The sequence below is a fragment of the Borostomias antarcticus genome, assembly GCF_949987555.1.
Source record: "Borostomias antarcticus genome assembly, chromosome: 25".
Classification (NCBI taxonomy): Eukaryota; Metazoa; Chordata; class Actinopteri; order Stomiiformes; family Stomiidae; genus Borostomias; species Borostomias antarcticus.
Genome location: NC_140258.1, coordinates 8,000,485 through 8,012,938, shown reverse-complemented (window position 1 = coordinate 8,012,938; position 12,454 = coordinate 8,000,485).

Below are 12,454 nucleotides of genomic sequence, written 5' to 3'. Positions count from 1 at the left end.
TCCGGCTCTGTTCAACACAGTCTTGCTTTAATGGATTAGAACAAGTGCAAAGTGAACCTGTCGTCCCCCACCCATGATGCATGTCGCCAGCACGTACAGTTGTTGAATGTGTGGAGTGGACTTTTCTAGGTTAGATTAATCAATAGCTGCCATATAGCCCCATCATATTTTTTGATTGGTCTAAAATGTAAGCATTTATTTGAAAGTAAGCAGTGAATTAAAATTTCAGTGATTAAAATAGTTAATATAAAAAGAACCTCAGTCAAGCTTAACTATATGTAGGACAAAAATATGTGATGAAATTGACAATGTTTAAAAATAATAATAATAATAATAAATAATAATAATAATAATTAAGATGAAAAAAGCCCATGCAATAAGATGGTATGATAATCTACTGTTCATTTAAAAAGTGTCCACAACACATTTTGTTTCCTTTCAGGAGTGTGTTCTTGAAACGACCTAGGACCTTATTACACTATTCTCCTCTCCTGGTGCAGCAAGGCTGCAACTGTGGCCAGATTGAATTGTGTCAGCCTCCAGTAGCTGGCTATGAATTAAATACAGCGTACCATGTACGAACGTATTTACAGTTGAGAAATGTCTTCATTATTTGATCGGTTTTCATCAACCAACCAGGTTCATTCGCCCAGCTGAAATGTGTGCCAATGGTGCATGCAACATTTCCCAAAGAAGAGCATACTAGCCAGCCAACTCTCACAACTATCAAACAAGATAATGTTGACAATAATTGGTTCCAGATAGATTTGTCATAGTTTGTGTGTGATCTGGTAGTTAGAAATGCAGAACTGGCAGAAAAATATAGTCAAGAGACCTTGCTTATCCAATAAAATTGTCTATCAGTGGCAACAAGGCTGCTTTATAATGAGCCGTGTGATGATAGATTACATTTAGCTAGATGTCTCCCCATTCAAACATTTATAGGCCTATAGGCTAACTGATGGATTCACATAGCTCGCAGAACGTCACCTTTTTTGCCCTTTTTTTGATTTTATACATGTAATCCTGTTTTGTACTCTTTCCTTGAGAGGTTTGAAGAACTTCATCAGTGCCATCCAGTGAGGCGTAGCAATGTATCTAGGCCTAAAATGCAATATAAAAACTATTACAAAATTAACAAAATGTAACGTTATATTGTTTTCCATACAACAGGAACAGCCATGTTTGTATACAAATTTCTTCTTCTTGCACGAATGAAAATCTTTCTTATTCGATCACAAATGTAAACTCTCAGTATTGTGGGACTGCTGCGTTACCAGGGTAGGTTACAACTTCTGATCAAAGATGTTAAAAAGACAAGATTTTTCACTTGAGCAAACTTTCCGTAAGACTAACAGTGATAGTGAATGGGAGCGACACAATGTCATCTTGTACAATCTTGGACACAGACCAAACAAAGATGTAGGCGCACATAAATAGTAGCAACAGTTCAACATCTACAAAAGAATATTCAACTTCTACAAAAGGGTTTGACAATTATTCAAATCACTGGGGAGTCCATTATATAAGACATTGTAAATTGTATTGTATTGGCTCGATTAGAGAGCTTGTGTTTACAGAGCTAGAATAAAGTAACATTAACTACTGTAGCTAGCTAGCTATTTTGACCTGGCTGTGAATGAACTGTTATGCTGTTGCTGCTAGCTTATGTGAAATGTCCATCCATTTGCTCAAAATAATAAACAATTTCACAAAAAATAGACTTATTTCATGGGAAATATTTATGTGGATGAGGGCGCTTAGAGCATACGCTTACGGCACAATTGGTTTAATCAAGCATTCAAAAAGTTGGAAGGGACGTTACAGGAAGCCATTTAGAGAGACTCCTTAAGTCATGAGCACAAGCCTCTCAGCTTGTGCCTCAATGTCAAGCGCAGAAGTAGAACGTTCTGATCTGCACAAAGACTCAACCACAAAGACTCCCCACCTACTGTACTATAACGTCATGACTAGCGTTGTCCCGTTTGAAAACATGAATATGACCTAGCCGTCATACTCTCTCTGATCTATCCAACATGATCAAACATGATCAAACTATCTAAATAAATAAAAGTCTAAGTTGTGAATATACTGACTATAACTAATGGTAATTGTACCCACATGTCAACTAACCCTGATACCTACTGTACGAGAATCCAATTGTACGAGAAAACAATTAGAACAAGCACCAAAAACAGCTACTAAACACCTCAAGCTCCAAACTCTGTGGATTTAAAGTGGATGGGCTCTGGAGTAAAATATACTATACTTTTACTGAGACACCAAACAGTTTTTTTTCTGTACAAAGCAAAACGTACTTGGCAATGGGAATAATGAGTAGTGGTGAGTGCCCTCAGGTGGTGGGCTCTAGGACATGAGTGACGGACCCACACACATATGCATGCATGCTCTAACTTACAGGGGTCAAATTAATATCACCCCTTCAATTTCATTGGGTGGGGGACAGTTAGCCATGTTTCTCAATGTGCTGTTTAATAATGAGCTGCTGCTGGAAAGAGAAAAACATGTTTCACAGCTTCTGTTTTTACTGCATGACTTTCCGGGATAGTTTTCTTTTTCCTTGCTTGTTTCCGGTTTACATTGGGTTGAGTGGTAGCCATGCAATATCAACTGAGTATCAAAGCCTATCAAGACTTTGTTCTAATCTTTTTTTGAGTCTAGGATTATATGAGGCCTATAGATGAAGAACCACTGGCCCTAACCTTAACCCACGTTTTGATTTTTTTTGGGAGAGCAACATCAGTAACATATGTACAGACCATACTAATTACATACTAAAAGTACACAATGTCTTCTATGTAATAAAATGCATTTAACCCTCTTCTGATGTAAAAGTCAGAAGACACTGAGCTTTCAAAACAGTAACACGCCTGTGAATGTAAATGACACATATGGTTATCCATCTGTAGGCTTCATATATAGACTGCTATGACCAAACGTTGACGTTGCACATTAAGGCACCTGTTACATCTAAATATAACATCTGTCAAAGCTGGACTGTTGAATTCACTACTGTAAGTCTGTTGGTATGGTGCCTCGTACTGTACGTCCTCTAACCTGGCCAACCTCAGTGCCAAAATGGAGCTAAAGAACCCACAAAAGCAAACAACTGAGGAAATAACTCCCTCAAAGTCAGGTGATGCCCTTCGTCTCATCCGAAGGCCCTTCCTTAACTCCCTACACGTGTCCATTCAAATCAAACCCTTCTGTCACCCAACAGTGATGTCATCTCTTCCAGTGAGTACCATCAAGTCCGCCCCCACCCTCTTTGGCCTGCAGTCTAAACACACAACCAAACAAGTGGCACAACTACTATACATCATCAGTGACTAGTTAATTTGCATAAACCCCATGATTGGCTGTCACAGTACAAGAGCACAGGATGGGCATGAGATGGCCATGAGCACAGGTCTCGCTCGTACCCAGCAGCCTTTGCCAGACTGAAGAACAGCCCAGCGTCGGTATTTTCCTAAACGTCTACGGGACGTTATCAGGCAGCACTTGTGATGTTGTTCATTGACATCAATCGTCCTGTAAATGTGTTTATTGTATTATTTTATTTGAATTTAGGCATCATGTTTGCTGAAATGGTTATACTGTACATATACTATGCATGTTTATTTGATGTTTCAATATGGTAATAAAAAAAACAACTCAAAATGCTACCGAACGCAGGTCTACATTAGTTTTGATTTTGTTTTATGGATATTGTAGGAAACACACATGGTTCAAAATTACATCATGTTAATCTCAGACACTTTTCTGAATTGGTAGTCTTAAATTATGACATGGACATTCTTGATATGAAATGAATTCTTGGTGGAATACTTGATTCTGATTGGCTGTTAGATGGCACAAACAACCTTGCAGTAGATGTATCGACTTTGAGAATGACGCCCTGGCAGGACCACCGAGAAGCCAGGCCATTTGTGAGATAATTGTTCCTTTTCTGAAGTTTCCTCATGCTTCCCAGATCCTGACAGCAGCATAGGATAGCATGGACTGAATGGCCACTCATCATTTCTCTCATACAACGCCAAATGAGCAGCTTGTTTTTAAGGGCATGTTTTTGCTGTGTCGAGATTGAGAGAGAGAGAGAGCAGAGGAGGGAGAGAGAGAGAGAGAGAGAGAGAGAGAGAGTCAGAATCAAGGACACATTCACACAGGAGGGAACACAGCTCTCCAAGGGGAACAGGGAGGCAGGGATCTGAGGTAATGTGGACAATTATCTTTCTCACACTCCATGGAGTATCAATACTGCTCTAATCAAATGACAATACCCATGAGGTATGAGGAATAATTACAATCTAGCCAAGCAAGTAAATGTCACTCAGGCTGCTGGGGCTATCAACACAGAACCGATGCCATACCTTTCAAATCATGCTGTGAATTGATGTGAGCATGTGTGGATGTTGAATTATGTTACATACACACAGAGACCCCCATATGCTAATAGAAGACATATATATATATATATATACACACTATATTGCCAAAAGTATTTGCTCATCTGCCTTTACACGCATATGAACTTAAGTGACATCCCATTCTTAATCCATAGGGTTTAATATGACGTCGGCCCACCCTTTGCAGCTATAACAGCTTCAACTCTTCTGGGAAGGCTTTCCACAAGGTTTAGGAGTGTGTTTATGGGAATTTTTGACCATTCTTCCAGAAGCGCATTTGTGAGGTCAGACACTGATGTTGGACGAGAAGGCCTGGCTCGCAGTCTCCGCTCCAATTCATCCCAAAGGTGTTCTATCAGGTTGACGTCAGGACTCTGTGCAGGCCAGTCAAGTTCTTCCAAACCAAACTCGCTCATTCATGTCTTTATGGACCTTGCTTTGTGCACTGGTGCACAGTCCTGTTGGAACAGGAAGGGGCCATCCCCAAACTGTTCACTGGAACTAAGGGGCCAAGCCCAGCTCCTGAAAAACAACCCCAAACCATAATCCCCCCTCCACCAAACTTCACACTTGGCACAATGCAGTCAGACAAGTACCGTTCTCCTGGCAACCGCCAAACCCAGACTCATCCATCAGATTGCCAGATGGAGAAGCGTGATTCGTCACTCCAGAGAACGCGTCTCCACTGCTCTAGAGTCCAGTGGCGGCGACACTTTGCATTGCACTTGGTGATGTATGGCTTGGATGCAGCTGCTCGGCCATGTAAACCCATTCCATGATGCTCTCTACGCACTGTTCTTGAGCTAATCTGAAAGCCATATGAAGTTTGGAGGTCTGTAGTGATTTTCTCTGCAGAAAGTTGGCGACCTCTGCGCACTATGCGCCTCAGTATCCGCTGACCCCGCTCTGTCATCTGTTAGATGGGTGAGTGAATACTTTGGGCATATATATATATATACAAATATATATATTAGATTAATTAATAACAGATCATGTAATTAGGAAAAAAATCGTTTGACAGCCCTAATATATATATATATATTAGGGCAGTCAAACTTTTTTCCTAATTACATGATGTTATTAATTAATCGCAAATTGATCAATATCCATTTTTTGCTGGCACATACATACTGTACATACATACATACATACAGTACATACATATTGCACATAAAAACAGTCCATGTGTATGGCAGTCACACTGTCGCATTGAGTATTATAGATTAAAAGGTGTGACATGTCCATAGAAAGCGAATTCTGTAAGCAGCCACGATGCAAAATCAAATCAGTAAACCAATTAACCCTCTAATATGATAACATGTCCCCCAGACAGTCAGGCGTCCTTTGCAAATGAATGCGCTCTGACTCATGGCCACAGGGTGGCGCTGTGATATAACATTTTGATAGACTTCCCTGCTGCAGTTCTATGCTTCTCTATGCAGTAAAACATTATGAGCTCAGTTGACACATTTATTGAAAAACCAGCCAGTACCCAGTATTTATTTATTTACTATTCTACAAACCCTTTTATTGTTTTAAGCAGCTTATATGTCTAAAAAAGTGTGCATGTGTGATTATTGTTCAGCTGTAATCCAGTGTTCTCCCTCTGGGGTAATTGGGAGGGGAGGGGATGCAATAGTGTGTAATAATGTTTGTGTGTGCGTGTGTAGGGGGGGGGGGGGGGTACAGCACAACACAGGCACTACAAGGGGAAGATACATGTAGGACAACTTTATGCCAAATTACAATACAAAACTCTGCTTCTTTATGGAGGTAGGTCATTAAGATGTTTTTGCAAACTTTTGTTTTTCACTGCAGATTTGCCTGGCTTCTCTTGTCTTGTCAATTGCATGATAAAGAAACAACTTGACCTATCACACCGTGAATAGAATAGATTTCTATTCTCTATCCCATAGCTACACACAGAAAGTGTTGGATTTCTGTAGAGTAGTGAGACACCCATAGCCCATAGCTTTTTCTTACAATAGAGTTACAGTATTGACAAAACCTCACCCACTGTTTCTCTCTCAACTAAATCTCTCTCTCTCTCTGTCTCTCTCTCTCTCTCTCTAATCACTCTTCCCTTCCGTCTTCTTGTGATGCCAGGAGAGTAGCAGCGTTTAGCCTCTATTGAGAGGCCCTGTGGTGGTGGGGTCACTGGAGTGGTCCTTAATCTCCCCTTTGATCTGTGTCACTCCCTGCCCTCTAAGAGCCGTGTAATTGGACTCGAATGGGAAGAAGCGTGCTGTTTACGTAAGTGACTGTCAACAACGCTGCAATAAAGCTACTGTGCTGCTTTCTGCCGACTCACTCTAAAGGGAGGCCTCACATGTGGGTGTAGGTCTGTGTGTCTATTGACTAAAAACATGCCTGAGGTTGTTATTGACGGAATAAGAAAGCAGAACTGATGCTGCCCCGTGTGAGTCAAGTGTAGCCGGTGAATCATATTGATATGAATGAAGCTGTTGTTGCTCGTCTCGGTTTGCCAATCATAAGTGACTAGCTGGCCTCGTGTTGGTTGTGTGTGTGAGAGCGTGTTGTTTCTGGCCTAGGGGTGGTTCTGCCTACCTCTGTCTGGCTCTAGGCTATTTGGTGTGTGTGTGTGTGTGTGTGTGTGTGTGTGTGTGTGTGTGTGTGTGTGACCTCAGAGATCTCTGAGTGCCCGTGGTGAGTCATTGCTCAGTCTGGAGTCTGGGCATGGCAGTGAGTAGCCAGGAATATAGAGCAGCTAGCTAGCACCGCCAGGACACACACACAAACACACACACACACACTAGCAGGCAAGCACACACATGCATGCATGCACAATGCACACACGCACACTGTAAATCATTAGACAAAGGTGTGAGATGGATTCCTTGGAGAGCAGACTACAAGTGAGTGGACGTATTTGAGAGAATATGAGGGGTGATTTTCTGGGTTGTGCCTAGTTGCAGCTGACAGCGGAGAAAGCTGAAAGCTCGATGAGCCATTAGTATCTAATTAACATAAGTCATACACGCGCACACGCACACACAAACACACACTGTGCAGTTGTCGTACCCTAATAGCAGTAATGGCACTGTGATGCACCTGTGATCTCACTCACTGTCATCTGTAGCCTGTCTGTATAAATCAACGACATCACATCCATGATTAATCTAATCCCACGGAGTGACTCAAACCTCCCAACTTCTCCACGCTGTGCTTGTGTTTCATCTTGGTGACTAAAGTGGGGTGTTTCCTGTTCCCCTCCCCCCCCCCCCCCCTCCGGAGACCATACTGCCTGGGAGCTCTGACGAGCAGCTGGCTGTGATGTATATTTCAACCCTTTTGCACTGCAAGCTCCCTCAGAAGACTCCTCCCTCCCTCCCTCTGCTCCTCCGCGGCTACGCCCGGACCGACCGTGACCAATGTTCCCCCGGGGAGCTCGGAGGCTGCAGGGCTCGTTGGCTCCGTTCTCGCCCCGTCGTCAGTGGGTCTGGCGGTCCGGGGGCATTGAGACGCGCTGGCTATCTGACGCAAACGAGGAGGAGAGGAGTGAAGAGTCGTCAATTGCTCCAAGATTGAGTGTGAATGGGAGAAAGGGGATTGAGGTGCAGCTTCCTGAGGATCCAGACATTCAGGGTTCAATCATATTCCCTTTTGCTGAATCAGTGGCTCCCTCTAGCAGCTCGCATCCAGTTTGAAACTCTGGTACTAGCCTACAATGAAACCGGCAATGAAAGGAACAACTCTCTCCTACCTCCAGGTCACGGTCAAAGCACCCCCTCCCACCACTACACTGTGCTACCGTGGGGCGATTGGCTGCCCCGTCACACCGATGCCCCTGCGGTCGATCAACGTGGTCACGGCTCTTCGCTGTCCTGACCCCACAGTGGTGGAAGGAACACTGAGGTCAGGAGTCGCTGCCCATCTTTCGCTGCAGGCTCAAAACTCATCCAGGATCCTCCCTCTCGAGGACTTTTGCATTATATTCATTATGTTGCTACTCTTTCACTTTGCCTTCAGCAATAGATAATGCTCTTAGTCAATGGTTTAGAAAGGAGATGCACTTCTGTTCTGACGAGTAGTAGCCTAGCCTAGTACTCTGACTTCCTACGTTAAATGCAATTATTGTAAGGCGCTTTGGATAAAAGTGTCTCCTGAATGGCTGTAATGTAATGTAATGTAGATATGGAGGACCAGGCCTGAGACAGTCTCACAATAAGGAACAGATCAAAAGAAGAGATATTTAAAAAAAATACTTTCATACAGATTGAAAGTATTTTCATACCAAACAGAGGTAGAAGGAGCAACACACTGAAGACATGATTGATCATTCTATCAATCAATAGACTGTAGAGTTATACACAGATTTTTAGATGTTGTAATTTAAAGCTACATGAGATAACTGCACTTTGGCGGCTCCTCTGGTCGTGATAAAATCAGCACTGCGTTTTAAGAACCACACTTCCCACAATCCCCCACTTCAATGATGGGGCAAAAAATATGATAAACTTGCGTGGAGCAGATTGGATTGGAAGATTGTAACTAGGCTACTTCAATGGACTGTCTGTTATGATGGCTTTAATGCAGGCAAATACATGGGATTCAGCCATGGCTGCTTCGTAAATTTTGTGTTTGTTGTCTTCCTGATATTCTGACACGCAAAATGCGTCACTCCCGTTTCCTCCACAATATTTCCCGCCAGTGTACTAGCTAGTAGCCTACACACCGAAATTCTAAAATAAGTCTTGTGTCGCGGAAATTATTTTTGGGGTCTTGCAAAGGCCAATTCATTAACTAATACCAAGGTGAATACTGAACTATAAAAAGTTATCTCATTAAGCTTTAAGTACTTTTTCTGAAGCTCATCTTGCTTCATGTCTTGGAACACACACACACGGACACACACACACAGCTCCCATAAAATAACGAGCCGCTTGGATGTACTTTTTGCCCATACAGTAGGTGATGCTAACATGAATGTGAAGAGGCAAGCTCCAGGAGGAGGAGGTCTGCCCGCCAGAGTTTTTGTGGTTGGGTTGCTTCATTGTTTACTTTACAGGCTGTTCCTATTCCATCCTCCAGCATCAGGCTGGCCTCAGTTTGATTATGTTTAAATAACATCCATTTGAAGACGAGAGGAGCCTCCTCCACGCACACACACACACACACACACACACACACACACACACTGCATAGTCTTTGATCAGCCTGCGTCGGTTGAAAGCTTTTTTCGGATCCCCTAATCGTAACAACGTTGCGTATATCAGGGCGGATCATTGATCTGTCAGAGATGGTATTTCCTCCTCTCTGCGTGCACGGTGTGTTTAATGGGTTTCTTCACAGACGTCTTTCTACTATGTGACATTATGTTGAGCTTAGTCTGGTCTGCCAGAGATGTGGCCTGACACCCTGATTGTCCTTTATCGACTACTAGCAACTACTGTACCTGTACGAGACTGAGCAAGTAAATGTTACGTCAGGGAAAGCGCTTGTGTGCTACAGGCGTGTTTTTTTAACTGGGACAGCATAGCCAGACCTATCTCCACACCAAGGGTAGGAGAGAAAAACACTGTTATCTTTAAAGCGATCACAATTGACTGTTTAACTGTTAATTGTATTCTTTTATGCATTTTAAGGCGACCTTGGGTGTTCTGAGAGGCGTCCTGAAAAGAAAATGTGGCAGCCGCTGGTATTTGGATTTTGATCCCCATCTAGGTAGATCAACTTTTTATGCGTGGCTATAAGCCAATGCACCTAGTATAGCGTTTGTCGGGTTATCACTCCCTCCCTCCGGACAATGTTGACCTGCATCTCTATGATGGCACCACAAGAGGCAATAGTCCCAGCACACCAAAATAAAGAAGGACACCAAAATCAACTCACAGATCTCCACTGCACAAGTAGACTGGTGGTGAAAGCATTGGACTCCCACCCGGGAAATCAGGGTTCAAGACCCGGTGGAGATGACTTCATGGGACTACACCCCAAACCTCCACATGTTCATCCTTTCACTCCGACCTTTACCCCTTGCCTTATAGATCAGATCCTGTATCAACCCCAACCCTTATTTAAACCCCAACCCACACTCCTTCCCTTATAGGTCAGATCCTGTCCCAACCCCAACCCTTATTCTAACCCCAACTCTTATTCTAACCCCAACCCACACTAGGGACTGGAAGAAGGACACCAAAATCAACCCACCGATCTCCACTGCACAAGTAGAGTAGTGGTGAGAGCATTGGACTCCCACCTGGGAGACTGGGGTTCAAGACCCGGTGGGATGACTTTATGGGACTATACCCCAAACCTCCACATGTTCATCCTTTCTTTTTATCCCTTACCTAAATTTCACACGTAGAGTAGTGGTCAGAGCATAGGACTCCCACACGGGCCATTCTCAGAGATGACTGTCTATGCTGAGCAAAACTCCTCTAGTCTATACAGGCCCGTAGCCAGGGGGGGATCGGGTGGATCGAACGAACCCCCCCTCACAACCAAAGGTCCAGAATTCCTGGCAAAAGGTCCAGAATTAAGGGCAAAAGTCTCCACTTGTGCGGTGGTGGTGAGAGCATTGGACTCCCCCGCGGGAGACCGGGGTTCAAGACCCGGTGGGGATGACTTTATGTTATCATCAGTCTAACTGCTTTAGCCACTGACCGCTACCATTAATGTTAGGGAAGCTGCTGCTAGTTGTTGTGAGCTCATGAGCTGACTGGCTATCCCGCTCTTATTGTACTGGATTAGCATTGGAAGCATTGGAACTGATGTGTCCAGACAACAAGACCTATCTTAATTTATCAGCCATTATTTCATGTCATTTCAATTCACAGCTATTTCAGTGGCATGACTAGCTTCAGTCCTACCAGTGCTGAACAGAACCAAGCCAGCCACGCACATAAGCCAGGCTGGACCTGGCCTGGTTTTCATATGACGAAAGTTGAAGTTGTGAAGAACCCACTCAATATAACAAACAACAGTTTTAGGATCACTAAATAGTCATGTCTTTCCACTGTCCTGTCCTGCACCCTGTCCTATGTCGTCTGTAACGTGTATGCCTTAACCCATAGTCAGATTCCTAGTATGTGTGAACCATACATGGCAAATAAAGCAGATTTGATCTTGAAGTGTGAACAGCTCTGAACCTTGAAGACCTTTTTCTCTGCTTAGTGATTTCATGTGTACCAACATTAACAGAAGCACAATTATCTTCTTCAAATATTTTCAGATTTCAATGTTTGAGACATCATTTGAAAGCTTACAATCTGCCCTTCCATAACCTGTAAAAAATGAACAAATCTCCAGCAGCTGTCATAAATGTATTATCTATTATTATTTACTATTTACTACATTATTATTGTAATTGTTGTTGTTGGTGTTTTACGTAGTCTGGGAGAATCTCTCATCGCCACTGATTGGCCGACCACATGAATCAGCGCCACTGATTGGGCAGAAATAAAGGAATGACAAGGCTTATCCCCAAAACCTGCATCCATTGAGTCAGACTACCCAACCGCTAAAGCACTCTTGAGTGTTTCTCCTCTCACAGTGGCATGTGCCAGCGGCCGCCAGTAGGCCTCCGCGGATTAAATCAAAGCACAAACTTTCACCCCCCCATAACTATGGAAACGAACACATCTGTAGCTAATGCTGTCTGGCCATTGTTTAGATACATAGGTTTAAATACAAGGTTTCATGTAAATGTTAATTAGACGGTTAATGTTAATAGGAAGGTCCTTATTATACTGGAATAAATAATAATACAATAAAATCAATATTCAGATCATGGTTGGACTCTGTGTGACCCTAAACCCAGTTTGACCTGAATTGTCATAGTGGCAGCCTAAGGCCCATACAGGACACACAATTACCCATCTACCTCTTTATTCTATATCATTTATCTCACATATATCACATAATGCATACTTTGTATAATAACCATGAAGGCTAACGGTGCTTTGTGTGACCTTCGCTATACTCCAATCACATTAGTTTAGAAAAGTTCAAAGGGAGGTCAAATTTCATGAAATCAACCACAGGTGATAATAAATTGTGTACTA